Raw genomic sequence first — 19,784 nt, forward strand, 5'->3', positions numbered from 1 at the left:
ACTATCATTACTGATATCAACATGGAGCTCCATTTCCTTCTCTGTGGAAGCCGAGCAGGTTGGAGGGAAGCTTCTGATGGGAGTCAGAAAAAACGGCTGGATATTTATTCATATTTCACCTGCTTGTGACAAACCATAGGGAAATCACAGTATATAAGCCGCAGACCCCTCCTCTGATATGGTAATAAAAGACATTTTTGAAATGTAAATGATCTACTCTAGGTTGTCGTATTTATGGCTAGAAAACAAACAAGATCATAGTATCTGTGGAAGAATGACAACCAGGGAAACTATAAAGATTTCTCTTCTTAAAAAGGCTGTTAATCTTATGTAAATCCACACAGAGGAAAACCTGTCAGTCAAATGTAAAGGCATAGACTTCAAACAAATCATCACTTTATGGGAACATTTTTTTTATACACAGTTGTGGTTCAGGAAGGTGAATGATATTCCTTCCTTTGGAAAGTTGCTAAATTGATCCCAAACTTTAATGGCACATGCTCAAGTGTCCTTGAGAACAATTCTGAACCTCATACTGCAAACCTCCCCCTGATTGTACCCTTCATTTGTTAATCATGTTGGATAAAAGCATTTTCTAAATGAATATAATGTAATTTTTAAGTCAATTTAAGCTTGTAATTGAAACAGAACATTCGCCACGGAATGCATCTTATACTAAACACAATTAATTAAGCAAAAATGGAGAAGGCTTGCTCCCAAAGATCAGACCCCTGGGACTGATCCTGAAGGGAAGGGGACGAGGGGGGTTGCTATGGTTAGCAAGCGAGGTTGTGTTTTGTTTGGTTAGAAATCATTAAATTACAGTAATGACTAATTTCTCATTCCTGCATGCAATTCACCTGAGACCACCATGGATTTAATAAAGAGGTGGCGATGAATTACAAACAGCAAACGGCTGAGGGAAGGCTACGTGATTATACAGAGTAATTCAAAAGTGCATTAATAAAACAATACAGAAACATTGCTAAATCATTTGAGATAAAGGCTATTTGCATAATTCATTAAGATTAATCAGACCAGCCAATCTACCACAGTACTCCGTGGAACATGGAGGGAAGACGTGATTCAGGTCCCCTGGAAAAACCCTTTCTATCTACAAACAATGATACAAATCTACCCTTGGATCAGAGAATTAACCTCATTGCACTTTACAGCCTCTGCAGTGTTGAAACACAATCCTTCAGTCATCCACCTTTTATACCAGCTAATATTCTATTAATAATAAGGAATCTTTTCATACAAAACCTCCTCTGGGTTTTGTTGCTCTGCCATAAAAGACCTTGACAAAAGTTAAATGGATATTACAGACTGTTTGGAAATCACAATGTGGATCTGAGGTTTGGTCGTTTTTGTATACTGTTTTTAACTTCTCTGTTATTCTCAGCAGTAAAATGAGTTGGGATGCTCATGGGATGAGTGTGGCAGAAGTCACAGATCCTATAACTCTTCTGTTGCTTAGATACAAACCACCTACCCGAACCCAGGTATGCTCACCGTCATTATCAGCTCCAAATAAATTGACATTCTATCTATCAATTCCCTCACTGGCTCCATTTTTGAAAGTTTTTTTTTTAATTATTATTCCTTAAAATTAATTTACTCTGCCTGGACATTAAAATCCCACTGTAAATTGTAGTCCATGTCCAAATTACCCTTTTTCCTTTTTTCTTCTGAGTTAAAAGAAGCTTTTTCTCTTATATTGAGATTTTGTATGACTCAATTCTGCATTAAAAAAATTAAAGTTTGGGTTTAAATAGTTGCTATACAGCATAGCATCCACCCACATTATTGCTACTTTCTTGGCTTTATCACTTTGGATATAACCCCACAAGTAATGGCAATAACAAGTATTAGGTTTAACAATATTAAATGACATTTGTGCTATTTTTTTTATAAAAATGGTCCACATTTGAACTTGAAGATAGTCTAGTAGCCTGCAGCCTCCAATCACATTACCTCTCGCCTGTAAACTGCTGCACTGCAAAAACAGCCCCTCTGGAAATAAGTATAATATTCTATAAATCTAGACAATATTGTCTCACTTTAAGCAAAAATATCTTTGACAAATGGGTGAGAAAATTTTACTTTTCATAGAAATGAGTTTTTGCAGATATATTTCTGTCGTGGCTGAACAGAATGAAGATGGTATCGAAAATGAATTGCTGGATGTGTTTAACCAAAAAGAAAGATTTTTTTACACAAATTCTCTGTTCTTGATGAATTCTTGGTTTTCATTAAACTCCACTTCCATCTAATCTTGGCCAATGTAGGTTAACCTTTCTACCCATTTCCTTCATGAAAATCCTCTATTTAAAATGCAATTAGTAATTTTCTTCCAGTATCAACAATCAAAAATGGGTCAATTGGGGCAATCAATTTCCCGACCCTTCGGGGATTAATAAATTATTTTGAATTGAATGAATTGAATTGAAATCAATACCCCTCTGACTTAGGAGGATGGTGTTTTAAGGGTTTTTTTTGGATGCAGGAATGAATACCAATTATACTTTTTCCCACCAAGGACAAAATGTCACTGAGGGTTTATCTATCTATTATAGGAGAAACTAAATGTATAAAACTGATCAAAAAGAAATGTGTTCTTGCATGTGTAAAATATGGGTAGCAGGTCATTGACAATGAAGTTGAACTTAAACAGATAAAATAAAATAACAACAGTTCAGGGCAAAGGAAATATTACAGTATTAGTTGTTGTAATGAGTCTGTTTTCCACTGCATATTTTGTCAAATGAATAACAACACACAAAGATATGGGACCCAGGTTACTTATTAATGTACTCCAAACAATACCAATTAAATTTTTATTAGTGCAAACAGTAAAGTTATTTGGCAAGAAGCATTTGGGCTATTTGTGTTTCATCATTGCTGCAATTAGACTGTTTTGTATTGCACATCCTATATAAAGCAATATAAACAGACTAATGTACCCATATGGTGCTTTGACAATGAGTTGATATAAAAAAGTACTTCTCGCTTTGAATTGGTGTTAGTTTATTGTTGATATGGTACAGGGTAAAGAGAGAAGTAATGTGTGTGCCATTATGCAGATGTGGTAATTTAATACCGTTGATGGAGTTTGCCTGCATTTTCCATCAGTATCCTTCATTTTGCCACCGCAACTCAGATTAGGTTCAATGTGTAAAACATCAATAGTGTGTGATGAGATACCCACTCTTTCATGACTCATTTACTCTTGGTAACAGCTTTATATTTATACATACAGCACACTTTCTAGTCAAGTCAGTCAAGCTACAATGGCTAACTGTGATTGACAAAAGGTGGGCGAGTTCCAGATGGCTGCTCTTTCTGCCCATTTGCAACGTGGCAGCTGCACAGTATGAGGAACAAGAGGTTTCAAAAGCACTCTTCAGAAAAGCCATAGGTGATGTCACAGGGCGGTTGTCCAGTTCTTCTTATACCGTCTATGGTTACACCCAGTACTCGAGTTGTAAAAAAAAAAATCCGGGGGGATGGTGGATTTTATCATATGGGGACAGATAATTTGTGCTGATTACAAATAATATAATATATTACAAATAATAGCACTGACCAAAACACCTGCAGAAATACTGCAGGAATGACATAGCAGCAGTTAAATGCAGCCTTCTGTAAGCTTTAAATATCCACTGGGCTTACATCAAATACAACAAAACACAACAATAAAAAACAGTTTTCTGAAATTATCAATATGATTCTGTCCTTCACAGGATAAGTAACATGGATCACTGCAAAAACTCAAAATCTTAACAAGAATATTTGTCTTATTTCTAGTTAAAATGTCTCATTTTAGTAAAAAAATCTCATTACACTTAAAACAAGACTCATCACTGGAAAAAAACGACTATTTTCACCTGTTTCAAGTAGATTTTCACTTAAAATTAGCAGACAAATCTGCCAGTAGAACAAGATTTTTTTTGCTTGTAATAAGAAGATAAATCTTGTCCCACTGGCAGATTTGTCTACTTATTTCAAGTGAAAATTTACTTGAAACAGGTGAAAATTGTCAAATAAGTTATTTTTTTGGTGTTATTTTTTGTTATGACTAAATGTTGAAATAGCAGTAAAATGAAATGATGAAATGACATAAGGGATGGAAAGGGGGGATGATTTTGACCGTTTTTATTTCAGGGGGGATGCCATCCCCCCTCATCCCCCCTCAACTCGAGTACTGGTTACACCCAGTACTCGAGTTGTAAAAAAAAATCAGGGGGGATGGTGGATTTTATCATATGGGGACAGATAATTTGTGCTGATTACAAATAATATAATATATTACAAATAATAGCACTGACCAAAACACCTGCAGAAATACTGCAGGAATGACATAGCAGCAGTTAAATGCAGCCTTCTGTAAGCTTTAAATATCCACTGGGCTTACATCAAATACATCAAAACACAACAATAAAAAACAGTTTTCTGAACTTATCAATATGCCTCTGTCCTTCACAGGATAAGTAACATGGATCACTGCAAAAAAAATAAGAATATGTGTCCTATTTCTATAGTTAAAATGTCTCATTTTAGTAAAAAATCTTTGTACACTTAAAACAAGACTCATCAATGGGAAAAAAAACAACAATTTTCACCTGTTTCAAGTAGATTTTCACTTGAAATAAGTAGAAAAACCTGCCAGTGGAACAAGATTTTTTTGCTTGTAATGAGAAGATAAATCTTGTCCCACTGGCAGATTTTTCTACTTATTTCAAGTGAAAATTTACTCGAAACAGGTGAAAATTGAAAAATAAGTTATTTTTCTGGTGTTATTTTTCTGGTGATGACTCTAAATGTTGAAATAGCAGTAAAACCACATTCATTGATGAAATGACATAAGGGATGGAAAGGGGGGATGGCAGTTTTACAGGGGGGATGATTTTGACCATTTTTATTTCAGGGGGGATGCCATCCCCCCTCATCCCCCCTCAACTCGAGTACTGGTTATACCCTATGGTTTGTAAATTACTCTTTCATTTCATTTAATGACACTGATTATGCAGTTAGACCTGTTAACACTTAAAATGTGTGAATTGAACACCTTTCAATCCCGTCATGTCCACATGTGGCTACACGATACAATAACATTTCATTTTTGTTATGTATTTAATTGAAGTGATGCAATTTTCCTGTCAACTATTTAATATCGTCTGTTTTTCCTCTTGCCAGGAAGGGAACTGTTCCTGAAATTGCATTTATTTCATCCGGCACATTAAACTTCTCCAGTGCATCTTCGGGCTAATAGAATTCTTTGAGCTGTGTTATAGTATGTAGGTTATTAGCTTAAAGCTGGTTTCATTGCAGTTTTTACAGACTGATGCCTTTGAAGCTGTTGATTAAAATCCTCCCATAACTCCTCCCTGTTATGAATTCCCTGGTGAACCATCTCAAGCAGAAAATAATATTTGTAAAATGGCATTTTTTTAGCTGTGGTCAGGGAGGTGCACACGCGCGTCTCAGTGGAAGTGTGACTCACCAATCCTATTTTTTACTGGGAGACCAACGTTAGACCGAAATAACACTTCAACCTTATCTTAGGGTTGCAGCTTTCTGCTTGTGACCTTCTTTTTGAGTAATAATTTAAATTAATGGAATAGCTAGATCACAGACTTTTAAGGGTACAACAAACAACTATTTATTTCGGTCATAGACATATCCAAGTCAAAGAAGGAAGTAGTCAAATATTGGTGAGGATTGATGCACATTTCATATTAAGGCAAAACAAAACAGAAAAAAGCTAAACACAAAAACATACTGCACATTTAGACTTTGATCAAAAAAGGCCTTGAACTATGCAAAATATCCACACTGACAATAAAACACTCACACAAACACCATCTGTTGGGTTTTTCTTGACATGATGAATTACTTTGAGAAACTGTCAGACACACCAAGCAGAATTATATTTTCCCATTTTATAATGAAAGCTGACAGACTGTAATGAAAAACCACTTGATCTCACAAACACCCGGCTGAACTGTAAAAGAGTGTTTGTTTGGGAAAAAACTTTCCCGGTTTTTCAAATCTTTTCCTTCCTGAAAATTGTGTGTCCTAATTCACTTTTTGGTTGGAGTTTGATGTTATTTCTGATAGCTGCATGTCTTATTCCAGACAACTGTAAGCAGTTTATTTCGAAGGGAGTTGCACCTCTTTGTGTGTGGACTGCTGTGACCTGTGGCATCATGGGATTATCCTCCTCAAGGCAAGACGCAGATGCCTTGAATTCTAATATTAAAGTATTCCCACTCGGTACCTGACACGTCCTCCTCTCTGTTTCTCACGCCTGACCGGGCTGAGAGGTGATTAGCTTATGAATCACAACACAGCCCACAAGCTGCTACAGCAAGTCATTCACACCTTCTGCTAAAGCTTCATATCCTTTTTTTTTTTTTTTTTTGCGGGCTATTTATAGCAGCACATGTTGTACTTTCACATGCACGACCATGTGTTATACTGTTTTTTTTTAATTTGTTGTCCAAAATGCTATAGAGAATCTAACGTAACCAAACTAGTCTGCATAGGGAAGCTGTTCAGCAGACTATGGATACAGATTTCAAGTATAACATTGACAAGATGTTAGTGCTGGCCAGTGCATTTGCTTTTGCCTCTCATCAGAGATGCTCTCAGCTCCCACACTGCATTATCACAATGCCCCCGGGTCAGTGAAAAGGGCCTGCTGTAATTTGAAAAGGAAATGATCTTTTGTGGAACTTACTCAGACAGACCATAAGAAAGAAGCAGACGAGGGAGGCGAGTGAGTGGGTGTCAACAGGGTGGGTGGGGGGGGGAGTTGATGGAAAGGTGAAAAATTCAGCTTCCTGTCTTGGCAGCCTGTGAACGGGTTAATGGGAATGAGGTTTCCAATGAGCTGATATCTATCTGGATGTGAGGAGAGGGAGAGGCAGACACACAAAATGACATTCTGATGGATTTCTAACTGCCTTTTTTCTCCTTGGCCCCATTTTGCAATACATAACTGCATTTATTTATTTACTTCATTTCTTTGCACTTTGATGGTCAGGTCACTTTGCACCAAGAGCTGGGGGATTCTAACTGCAACATTTTAGGATATTTAAATGTGACTCTTGTGAAATTAAAGTATTTATTTCCATTTTTTTTTCTTAGTGGTCTGTGGTGCGAATGGAAAGTCCTTTTGCTAAACGGAGCCTTGATGGCGTTCAAATGTGCATCACTGCCGCAGGATCCAGCAAGATTGAAAATGTTTTTAAATGCTTTAGGTCAACGTTCATCACGCCGGCCAGCCTGATGATTATAAATTGATATCCCTGCCAGTTAATACCAAAAATGGGTATCGCATTCAGTTAGTTATAAATATTTTAAGTGCAATACTGATTACAAGTTAGGTCCACGAAATGCATGGTTATCCGTCACTACCAAGTCAAGTTAAATGCAGTATCGGATGTACTGAGCATCCCAGATGTGCTCGGGAGACAAAGTGTATCAAAAAATATGCAGTTCTAATGTGTGTTAACAGACAGCAAGACAAGCACGTGTTTCCAATGCAGTTGTTTTTGAAGCAAAACAAGTTAAAATCTGTATTAAAGAGTCCAATATACAACCTTAACAAGTTGTTCAATGTCAAAATGAAACAGCGTTAATGAGTTAATACCAGGGTTGCCCCGATCAGGATTTTTTAGATCCTGATCCGATCCCGATCACTTGAGTTTGAGTATCTGCCAATCCCGATTTTTCCCGATCAGATACATTTTGGCAATGAATAAAGTGAAAAAAAGAGGACTAAAACTCAAATTGTCCCAAGTTTCTTTTATTGTCCATTCTCTCCAACATAGACATATTTTTATTTTCACTGACTAATTTTCCAAGAGAACGAGAATGCGTTTTGTCCACACTAGATGACGTCACTTTCTAATGTCCCTTGTCTAAATGCAAATGCTGTGAATAATCCTGCTGTTACCCACACCTGATCAGCTCCCAGTGCTTCATTGATAAAGAAGACATCACACACACAGGTCACATACTGTATGTATGTACTGCATGCAGTGTTTTATTTGCATATTGAATTTTCTGCCCCACCGAAGCAGTACATTCTGCTGATACATTTTCAGAGATCTTTACAGGAATTGTTATTTGGAAGCTGCCTTAATTGTATGGCTGATTTGTTCATGGAAAACATCTGGCTTGGGTTGTAACAATGCTCTGATTTGTCCATTACCTGGCCAGGGGTGGTGTCAGGAGACCCCACCAAATCTTGACCTGCATGAACTGCAAGTATTATTCAGCTGTCCATACAGAGCTTGTTAAACTCAGCACCTTCCTCAATGTTGCTGCTGTCCTCACAGACGTCACTGAACAGCCGCTCCTGCTTACTCAAATTCCAGTTTCTTTACAGTATCAATTAGCCACATAAGAGCGCCTGGGGCCAGGTATGAGGCGCTCCAACAGAATACATCAAACAGTTGAAGAGAACAAAGGGACACCTCAAGGCCATTTGGCATCTCCAAGGTTGGGTCAAGTTGGTGATAAATGAACTCAAAACACCTTGGTTGAAGGAAACTGAAGAGTCTTGGCTCACAAAGTACCTGGGTAACGCTGCTCTTTCAAGAACTCATGCAACTGTCTAATACACTGAACAAATGATTTGTCATGCAGAGGTCTGGCATCTTTGATCTTCTCAGTTTCGCCAAACCCTGACAGGTGCTGTTACGAGGCATTCTGGCTCTATTAATCCGAGCACCCAAAAAGCTGGTCTGCCTATGAGAGGTTACATAGGGGGGGTTTTGGTATGTTGAGCTTTCCAAAGGAAGGTTTATTCTGGGGTGTTGTGGAAACCATGCTGATCCTGTTGCTGTCCTGCACTCGCATCGACAGGTCCGATCGTCTACTGGACGCAGTTCGGCTCATCCTCCCACGCTTCTTAGTGATCCCACATCGGTGCGTTGAAGTGGATGAAGAAGTTTGTCATATCTTATTGAATTCTGGAATCTGCCCCGTCATAACAGCAGATGGGCTGTTGCTCCAGCTGAGCAGGTGTCGGCGCCTTCCGTTGGCTGGGCTGCTGACGTTGATCTGAAATGGGCAGATCATTGAGACTCTGGTGACTAGCTGGGTTATCCGCCACCTGTTTGGATTTTTGAAATAGATAATTTCTCAGATCTTCAAGCCCATCAAACAACATTTTCTCATGTCTTTGTTGCCTATACATGAATTCCCTCATTTCACCCATAAATTGTTGCCCAAAAGGAAAGTTCTCTTGTGAGGGATGAGGCAGAGTACTTATCTCAGGCAGACGAAAGATTTTCTCGGGTGGCTCATTTGGCTTTACTGGAGGATCTGTGTTAAGCCTGTGACCCGTGAGCGGCTGGATGATGTCCAAAAAAGGACACATTAGCACATTGGGCACATTGTAGGCAGTGGTCGGGTTTCCCATTTCTCTCTTTTATTAAGCAGTCCCAGACTAACAGCAGTAATGGGTGGAAATGTCTCTGGTGGTGAGACCCAACACATAGACAGATGGTAACTGGTGCCTTAAATATTGTGCCACTGGATTAATCACCGGACCCTCCCATTCCACAGTGAACTTAACATGTATCATATGGCATAGACGCACCTTAAATATACACTTACACAACTAATGTATACAAAACCACATTTAGCTGCTGTCCTCATCTTAAATACACCTCTAAAATATAGATACAATAAATGGAAATAAACACCATTAATTGAAATACCGTATTTTCGCGACCATACGGCGCGCCGTGTGGAAAGATGCAGCCTCAGTTATGTGTGTCATTTCTGTATTTAAAACAGACATACGGCGCACCGAACAAAAAGGCGCCGTCAACACACACACATGGCATGCTGCCTTACAACAACACGTACACAAGCATACAAGTGCACGTATTTAAAAATAGAGCGGGAGCAAAACTTAGTTTGATTGTGCTTTATTTAAGTTATTGCAATCGTTATTGCATTAATCAAACCCATCGAAGTCCTCATCCTCCGTTTCTGCTTAAACAGCTGCGCTAAATCAACTGTGCCAGTCCCACTTTCCTCGCTGTCAGAGTCACTTTCCGTGCCATGTGGCCCCTCGGAAATGATGCCGGCTTTTTCGCTCGCAGCCTTACTTTGAACGGACGGTTCACAACGATGTCCAGCGGTTGGAGTTCCTTTGTCAGACCTCCTGTCAGGACTTCATCCGCAGCCCAGGGATTAAAGCAAAAAATATATATTTTTGACTGAAAACATTTTTTCAGGCCAGTTCATATTCCCCCGCCATCTATGCACTGCACCTTTATGAAAAACATGTTTTTTTCTTGCTTTAACATATATAAAGTCGGGGGGGGGCACGGTGGCGCAGCTGGTAGTGCAGCCATCTCACAGCAAGAAGGTCCTGGGTTCGATTCCCGCCGGGGACGCTGTGTGTGAAAGGGCTTTTCTGTGTGGAGTTTGCATGTTCTCCCCGTGTTCCCTTGGGTAGCAATGGGAGCTATCCTCACAAAAACATGCACACAGTCCTGGGCTATACATGCCCCCTCTGGCCAACCGGGGCGCCAGATGGGGTGGGGAGGATCCGGCTGGAACAACGTGATCTTTCCACGCGCTACGTCCGGCCGGAGAAACCCCACCCTGTCTGGTGAAAAGATGCGGCCTGCTCACTCCTCAAGTAAGGAGGAGACCTGAGCTCAGTGCAGGGCCCTCCCGGGGTTGGTAGAAGATGGCAATGCCCAGGACTGTAGCTTAGGTAGGAGCACTGGGTGATGTAATGGGAAAAAATCTGCGATAAAAAATATTAAAAAAAAAAAAAAAATTAGAGAGGAAGATCTCTCCTGTTTGGGAATTTTTTTGATCCAATATCTCCCAACAAAGGAGATATACACGGCTAATTACCTGAGATGCATTTTCCAAAAGGATTAATTATAATAATGTACTATTTTTCTTATTTATTTCCTTTTCTATTTCTCTTTTGCAAGTTGAAGTTTCTGTTGTGTTCCAAGGAAATTGGATACAACAATAACACCTCATCTATGCTGAGGCATTACAGGGCCCTGCTTGGGAATGAGGACAACAACAGTGGTGGACCTAGCTGTGGAGTCGCCTTAACGACAGAGTAACGCAGTCAAGAAGACAGAGTGTCACTGGTGATGCCACTGAAGACACCCAAAGGTACAGTATATGATGGAGCCAAACATTGGCCAACAAGAAGATCCACTCAAATACTGAGAACGACAGAAAAACCTACCCCAGCTTGCACAAGCTTGCACTCGCTTTCTTGAACACCCCAGCATCCTCGGTGCCTTCTAAGAGGATGTTCTCAAAGGCAGGTGAAATACTTTGCGTAAAAATAAATTGCCTTAATCTAAAAACTGTTATTTCTCAACAAAAATGATTCCATAAGTTCCAAAAGCACGTTGCACGTCTTACAAGTTTTAATGTGTTCCAGGCCTGGACAACTAAAGACAAAACAACAAACAAATTGCCACATAGTGTAAATCAAGAGGTACTGAGTTAACCTCTCCCTTACTCAACCATTTCTCCGTTTTTGTTTTTGTGAGCTACCCTCACTAAAACATGCACACAGTCCTGGGCTATACATGCCCCCTCTGGCCAACCGGGGCGCCAGATAGGGTGGGAAGGATCTGGCCGGAATAACGTGATCCTTCCACACGCCACGTCCGACCAGAGAAACCCCACCCTGTCTGGTGAAAAGATGTGGCCTGCTCACTCCTCAGGTTAAGAAGGAGACCTGAGCTCAGTGCAGGGCCCTCCCGGGGTTGGTAGAGGATGGCAATGGCCAGGACTGTACCTTAGGTAGGAGCACTGGGTGATAAAATGGGGGGGAAAAAAAAAAAAAAAGATCTCTGTCCCATCAGAATGTGCACCTTCTGTGGGACAGAGAATTCAAGATGCAAATAAACAAAACACTGCATATATACATTCAATAATCACAATCACCATATTGCTTAAAGGAGCATGAGGCAGGATTGAGGCTGGATTTATAAAAAAAATTCGTATACGTTTTAAGTTTTCTAGTAATAATGTCAGATGAAGCGTTCCAAACCAAAAAGAGTGAGCCCTCTAGCGTATCTCTCCATTGCCTTGAACAGGCTGTGTGCTGCAAAATGCGCTGCAATTGTGGGGCTGAATTTCCCGCGTTGTCCTGCAGATGTGACGTCAAATGACGCTGCATGCGCGTTCTCCCCGTTCTCCCGTGCCGGCTTCACTGTTGACTGCAGTACCCCCGACAGCCGTCGTGGCAAAGGGTGGCGCTGGTGAGTCTCATTTCTTAAAAGGAGCCTTATGCTCCTTTAACAGCATAAACACTCAGACAGAGGCTACTCTGTCACATTTCGTACCCCCTCTCCGTCTGGGTGATAATGAAGGAGAGGGCCTTTCAAATTCTTTAAGCTGAAATAAAAAAATTAAAAAAATCACTTGAAATGAAAGTAATGAGTTTTCAGTCAGTTCAGTCTTGTTCACTACTGTTCAGTTGAGTTTTATCATAGCTTTGTTTTTCACCACACCGGGGCCAGTAGCCATGCATATATGTTCATCCTGTCACAGCCATATGGACTTGTACAGGTGGACCTCTATGATTAAGACAAATGATTTATCAAAGTAAATAGATTGAGCTGCTGCTCACTCTCCTCCATAAACCAAAGAGTGATTTAAGATCTATGGCCCATGAGGTACACTGGAACTTCCTCCAACAGATGTTACTGACTAATTATCTATTGTAGCACAGATCCCTCAATCCCTTAGTTCCTTTGTTGTCTTCCAGCGGGAGCCTGGTCATCCTTGTTTCATATTCTTGATTTGGTCTCCACCTACCTGGGGCGCTCCTCTCCATCTGTGGAAGTTTCCAGAGAGATGCACAGACTGGCCCACAAGCAACAAAGAGCGCTGCACACACACCCTTAGCTGTCATTTTTAAGTGCAAACACCCCTGTATTGCTGCTGTTTTATCTTAACAGGAGAGGAGTTATATAAAGTGCAACAGTCCACACCTGCTGTTTTAGCGAAAGACAGTTGTGAGGTGGGAGGTGATGAAGCCACATGGCTATTTATGGAAGACAGCCTTTGCACATCTTTACTTGTTAAGCATTGGAAAGCCAATTCCGATATGTTTCCCTTATTTTCACTCCAAAAACTAATTTCTAAGAAAGTAAAGAAGCCTTGTTTCAAGAAAATTAGTCTACCTCTTTGTTTAGTGGCTAGATTGTATTACTAGTTTTAAGAGTTCTAGTCAAGAACATTTTTCTTAACGAATTGGCAAAGATATTTTTGACGATAAGACAATGTAAGACAATTCATGTAAGACAATTTAACTAGATTCAGGAATATTTGTCTCTTTCTAGTGGGGCTGTTTTTACAGTGTTCACTTTTTCATGCAATTCAGTAAATAGAAGTACCTCTGCATGTGTTTAAAAACTATCAAAAGAAACATAAAACAGACAAAAACTCCTAAAAGGGAGTTAGACTTCAGCCAAGTATACTTTTAACAGAAATATTCAGAGTTAATATAACATGGATCTCTGCTGATAAGAGTTTGGCATCTGATGCAAAAGTCTTCTTTTTTTGGCTCTTAACATTGTTTTTCAAAACAAAACACATTGGCATGTTTATTCCCGATGAATATTGTATGCACAAACACAGCCTGAATATTTCCAGGAGAAAAAGGTCAGGAAGAATTGATGGTTTCAGCTGCATAACATGGAAAGACAGAAGAGCTCTACTTCTGTCAGCTGTCTAAATCTCCCTTTAGGTCTAATGGACTAGCCGTTACAGAAAAGCCTTGTTAAATGCAGAGAAAGCTCCAGCAGCACCTTATACATCCCGAGCCAAGGGAGAACGGAGCTAGAATGGATAAAGATATGCCTGACTGCTTTTCGCAGTCCTGCCTATGTGGGCTGGGTGTCTTTGGTGCACACATCAGAGAGGAAGGTCATCGCCGCAGGGAAAAGGAGGCAGTGAAAATATTGTCCTGACAAGATGTAGAGTGATTCTTGCAACCTGAGGCTTGAGTTTCATATTAAACCATGTTAGCTGATAGAAGAGGTGAATTCAAAAGGGGTGTTAAAGATGAATTTGAAGGGTGTTAACACAGCCACCTTTGAATTAAGAGTCCTCTCCTTCAAATCAGTTCACATAAGAAATTTTAAAAATGCACAATGACAAAGCTATTGAAAATCCTGCCAATCAATCTCCCAGACACTGTGTTAAATATTAAAAAGTTGTCTCTTGGAGGGTTTCTGAAGCTCACCCGTGCAGATCTTCGGCCCTGTTGTGAAAGCCCTGGCTTTAAATCCCACCCACGGCCGTTTGTTGCATGTTGTCCCCCTCCCCCGACTGCCTCTCACTTCTCAGTCACTAAAGTCAGACATTCTTCCCAAAAGAAGATGTTTCTTCATGAGTTTCCTCATACTCCCAAAAGAAAAAAGAATGGAATTTGATATTTAGATTAACAATACTAAATATATTTTGCAAATGCAATATGCACTTTTTAAATTTTGAATTATGTAGGCCCTATTTTAGGCTTCTACTCCTATCATCTTATATTACTGAACCCTGAAACATTTGTTCCAAGCAAAAATATGTTTTGAATGCCTCTGCATAATTTTATTCTTTAAATATCTAAGAATTTCCTAAAACATCTGGGCACAATATACACATTTTATTCAAAATATTGCTACTTATATCATTTTGAAATACAGCTCAACATTAAGGGATAAAGTTACCTGAGAGTGCACCTTATCTGTTGCTTGGAAAGGAAAGTGTAGCTCACTCAGTTCATGCGCGGCGTGAGCACAAGAAGCTGCACTGCATCCCGCTGCACAGCTAACATAATTATTCAGTTTTTCATCAGGTGGGACGTGTTATGCATTCTGGTAGAGCTCTGCTCCTTAAATATCCCAGTCCTACCTGTGAGCGGCTTTTAAAACATCTACTTATCTTTGAGAACCCGACTGGGGCCGAGATCCAAACAATGCTGTGATAAACACTCCTTTGTGTTGAGCATTGTTTGCTCCGTCATGCAGTTTGGGCTCATGTTCAGTGGCATCATGCTCTGTTGAACTGTGCGAACTGCAACTCCGTGACGGGTGTATCCGTGGTTCTTCAGCCACATAGCCTCTGCTGAGGCAAGGTAAACTCATCAGACACTTTTGTACTTATTGACAGCGGGTGAAGTTATTACTTCAGCTCTTCACATCTATGCTGAAATCTCCTCACTTCTTTTATCCTCTTCTATACCAAAGATAAGTTATGATAAACTGCTGTGCATAACGGGTTATTGCTTGGTGAAAATACATTCAAGGGCCACTTTATTAGGTATAGGTTTACTTGGTATTGGGTACACCTGGGTGTAACGATTAGCCCCTTTAACAATGGCGAATACCCAGCGTTTAATGCGCAGATCTAGCATGTCATGTGCCCCTTTTAAATTGACCAATGCAGGGTGGCGTGCCAAGCTGCCTCGCGAATAACTCCGAGGGTAGTCCTAACTGCGGGTCAGGTCTAATGTAAACAGAACTAACGCAGGGTGGCGGGTCGTGGGAGGGATTTGTTGATCACGTAACCTGTACCAGTACAACCCACCAGGGAAGTTTTCATTTATTTTATAAAATAAGGAAACAGCTGATGAGAGTAATAGCAGCAGCAAGAGAGCAGAGGTAGAATCTATATTTGCAAGATAATTAACTGTGGAGACAAAGAGGTCTGCAAGTTCCTCAGCTTCAGAGACGAGGACGCCATAAACCGCCTTATGTCCTGAACCACATGGATGGTCCATTGTTTGAACAAGTGGCCACAAAAATTAAAAACTGGGGGTTTGTAAGAGGCACAACCAAATGCTCATCCCAATGTTCATCCACCAACCGTTTGAAAATTACACCTGTCTGATGGCAATTAATCTTGCTGATGTGGGGACAATACGTAATTCTACAAGCCCACACAGGTTACATTTTGTTTCACGGATACTCTTCTTGACTCGCCTTCCGTCCCTGAACTCGCCTTCAGGCCTGAAGTGACAAATAACACGCCTTGCGTTTACATTGCCAACACGCGTTAAACACACTTCATCATCCAGCGATATTAGCAGGGATCCAATCTAAAAACGTCTAACGATGGGTGTCATGGCTGATGATCAGTTATCATTCTCGGGCCATCTGACCACATTATTTCAGTCTCCCAGTCATGCAGCTTTGCGCTTTACAGCATACGAAAAATCCAGCCTTACCATACTAAATATGCTACGCAACTCTTAATACAGATATTGGTTATATTCCATCTCAATTACTGCAATGCCAATGCCCTTCTAGCTGGCCTACCAGCTTGTGCAGTAAAACCTCTACCTCCACCTCTCCAGAACATGGTGACACATCTGGGGCCTCATCTATAAAGCTTGCTTGCGCACAAAAAGGGCCTGAAAGATGCGCAAGCCACCTTCTACGCAAAGGCTGGGATCTAAAAAGAAAAAACGAACTGAAAAATCTGTGTATCCCTACGGCAACCCCGGCCCTCCTGTAGGAACTTACTTAAGACATGGGGAACTGGCGACGCAGGCTGTGAGGTGGTGAAATGAAGCCAGATTCATGTCATACTCTTAATAATGTCATCACATATCACAACATATATCAGACTTCTAATAAAATAGCGCTGATCCTGTCCCTCTGTGTTTGAACCTCAGCGTCAGTCAGGACTCTGGTGCTGCTGCAGCCGCGGTGCAGGACACGCCGGGAATCTCCTCTTCACCCACCGCTTTAGGACAGAACAAATGAGGGGCTCCGTAGATCGTTTAGGGGCTCTACGGAGCCCCTAAAGGGACACAGAATTTTTTTCATATATATAATGAGTTTTACGCGCGCCTGAAACCTTTAATTTAGGTGTAAGCCTAAATTATGGTTCCGCGTTAAAATGACGCAGAGCCTACGGCGTAGGGTACGCGGCGACGCGCACCTACGCCGTAGGCTCTGCATTGGTGTGACGCGGAACCATAAATCAGCCCTGAGCAGCTCTGAGGGGAGGGGGGGGGCTATTTATATACTTTTTCTACATTTACTGTGACCACCAAATAATGTCGTTTTCCTGTCCTCCACCTCATCCTCAACATTTCGATCTCAGATCTCAGTGAAATTCAGTGGCACGGTGGCTCGACACGTCTCATTCATTCTGACGCCAAACAGGCTGCAGGAAGCCACTGCGCATGCTCAGCAGGCTAATTCATATGCAAATACTACTTTGCATTACCCTTTTAAGGTAAAAAGTGGGCGTGTAGAGGGCGGGATATGAGGCGGATTTAGCTGCGCAACCTTCCAGCTGGACTGTGATTTATAAAGCAAACATTGCCTGCAGGTGTGCGTGCACATGGTTTTATAGATCCAGATTTTTTTTTGCGCCCGCCATTTTCGGCTTTTGGGTGTACGTGCACTTTTAGTATGAATTCTACGCACTCCATTTTAAATGAGGCCCCTGGTCTTAAGTTCAATGAAAAGATATGTGACATGTGCCCTGTGCACTGCTCAAATCATACACAAGTCGCTGACACCAACCTAAAAGGTGACTTCCAGTTCCACACATGCTTATCTAAACTCAATCGCAAAGGCTATGCAATGGCACAATACTACTGTTTGCGCTTGTCAGAAGAATGAATAGATCTACTCTTTACCTTTACACTCTGATTTCTTTTTGTTGTTGGGGTGGGGGGGGGGTAAATTGATTACAAATGACTTTCAATATATCAAGTGTTCACTGGATGTATCCCTTACAATGGCTGAAGCCTTAGTCACATCCACAGGAGCTTCTCATTAAAGAGTGAAGTCTCTTGACATGTTAATTGTTGGGAATGTCCTCATGGAAGCTAGTGCCATGGCAAAACATTGCATTGTTTTACAACTACATCTTGACCATTCACTTACACTCTAGTCGTTGTTTTGGGAACTTGTTGTGCATCACTCCAAATATATCTCTATAAGTATTATTTTAGGGAAGAGGGGCGGCTGGAGGCCAGAATACGTACAGAAACTGTATGTATTCTTAAAATAATGATTCTAGTGTGAGTTGACTAGAGATGAGGCGACTCCAGAGCTGGTTCTGGCAAATAATACATGATCCTTTGAAATTACACCCTTTAATTCATTTGTCTGTTTGCAAGAGAACCCATCTCTGACAAGTCAAATGATGCACAACTGCCAAGTTGGCTGCTGCTCAAAATCCACCACCGCTCCAGCATCCACCTGGAGACTAAGCAGCTCTCTCAATGTGTCATATGGGTATTATCAATGGTCCAGGCACTAAACTATACATTCTGTAAAGAATGACTGGAGTGTGAGCTGTCGATGTCAAAAACATTTCCATACTTCACTACTTTTCATATAGCCTATACATTACAACATACACAAAGCTAACTGTCAGCTTTCACCATCTGCTAGTCAAGCTTATGGCATGCTACCTGTACTTCTGGAGTTGGAGCGTACATCCTGGCAATTCAGAACTGTTGCACACAACAGATCCAGGTTATGAAATTGGATCTGAGTCCATGAACTCACCTAAATCTTTGGACTCCAGCCAGGTACATGGACACACAACTAAGTGATACATTAGATGAAAAGGTGCAGAGAAAGGATTGCTGCTTTTCAGGCTTTAACTCTCTTCTTGCACTCTTTATAACTTGACAACACAGAAATATGTGCTTTTTGAGCCTAAGAACTATGTAATTACAGGATCATAATATCACTGCCAGACAGGACATGAGAGAAAGCCTTGAAGGGTCATGACAGGGAATTTTAAGACCAGTTTGGACTACAGAAATCAAACCTTGGTAAGTTACACCATCTTTCTTTCATTATGCAGTACACTGGAATTGCGAAAACATGGAAATATGTGTTTCCACTATTGCTCCATTTAGCTACAGTATATACTCTGTTTCGTAAATCTGGAGTGATGAGTGTATATTAAATGGGTTCTGGTGCTTTTCAAAAACATTATGGATTGGCAGTCTCTCTCAGCAGCCACTTTCCCACTACAGAGCCAAAGCCAAGCCTATTGAAGCCAAGCCAGGCCATTTGCTTTCCCATTGTCACTTCCAGTGGTTTAAAGGAGACTCTGGCCTCATCTTTGTGTGGCCAAGCAGAACTAAATGGGGATAGAGACGGTGTCAAGGTAAAGGGGAACTTTTACAATGAAACATTTTTTCTTGTTTATTTTATGGTTCTTTTTATTAACTATGTTTAAGATCAGCTTGCTTCACGTAGCATTGCCATTAATGTTTGTCACATACGTGCCAGATTCTGTTTTAGATAAAACTTTGTCTCTCGGCTGGCCTCGGAAGAGCTGGAGGAAGTGTCTGGGGTGACGGAAGTCTGGGCATCTCTGCTAAGACTGCCCCTGCGACCCGGTAACGGATGAGCTTAAGAAAATGGATGGATGGATGGATGGATGTTTTAGATAAACTCAATCGACATTTTGCATTGTGCTTGCTCCCTGTATGGTGTTTGTGCAAGTGAATGGGACAGCCATTGTGTATTGGCCTCAGAGGACATGGGATACGGATTTTCTGATATTGTTCAAGTTTGTTCCGTCTCTTGTTTAAGCGTGTGGGTTAATTTGCTATGAGTTTTAATGGTAAAACAAACAAAAAAAAAACTAAACAAAACTGCAGCTCTTGTAATAATTACTAGATTTTTATGTGGTTCTGCAGGTTTTCATCCAGAGGTGACTTTGGAGGCTGTGTCTCCATGCAAAGTTATCTCCAATTATTCTCCTCTTGGAGTTGGTGA

This window comes from Cololabis saira, chromosome 8, assembly GCF_033807715.1.
Source record: "Cololabis saira isolate AMF1-May2022 chromosome 8, fColSai1.1, whole genome shotgun sequence".
Taxonomy (NCBI): domain Eukaryota; kingdom Metazoa; phylum Chordata; class Actinopteri; order Beloniformes; family Belonidae; genus Cololabis; species Cololabis saira.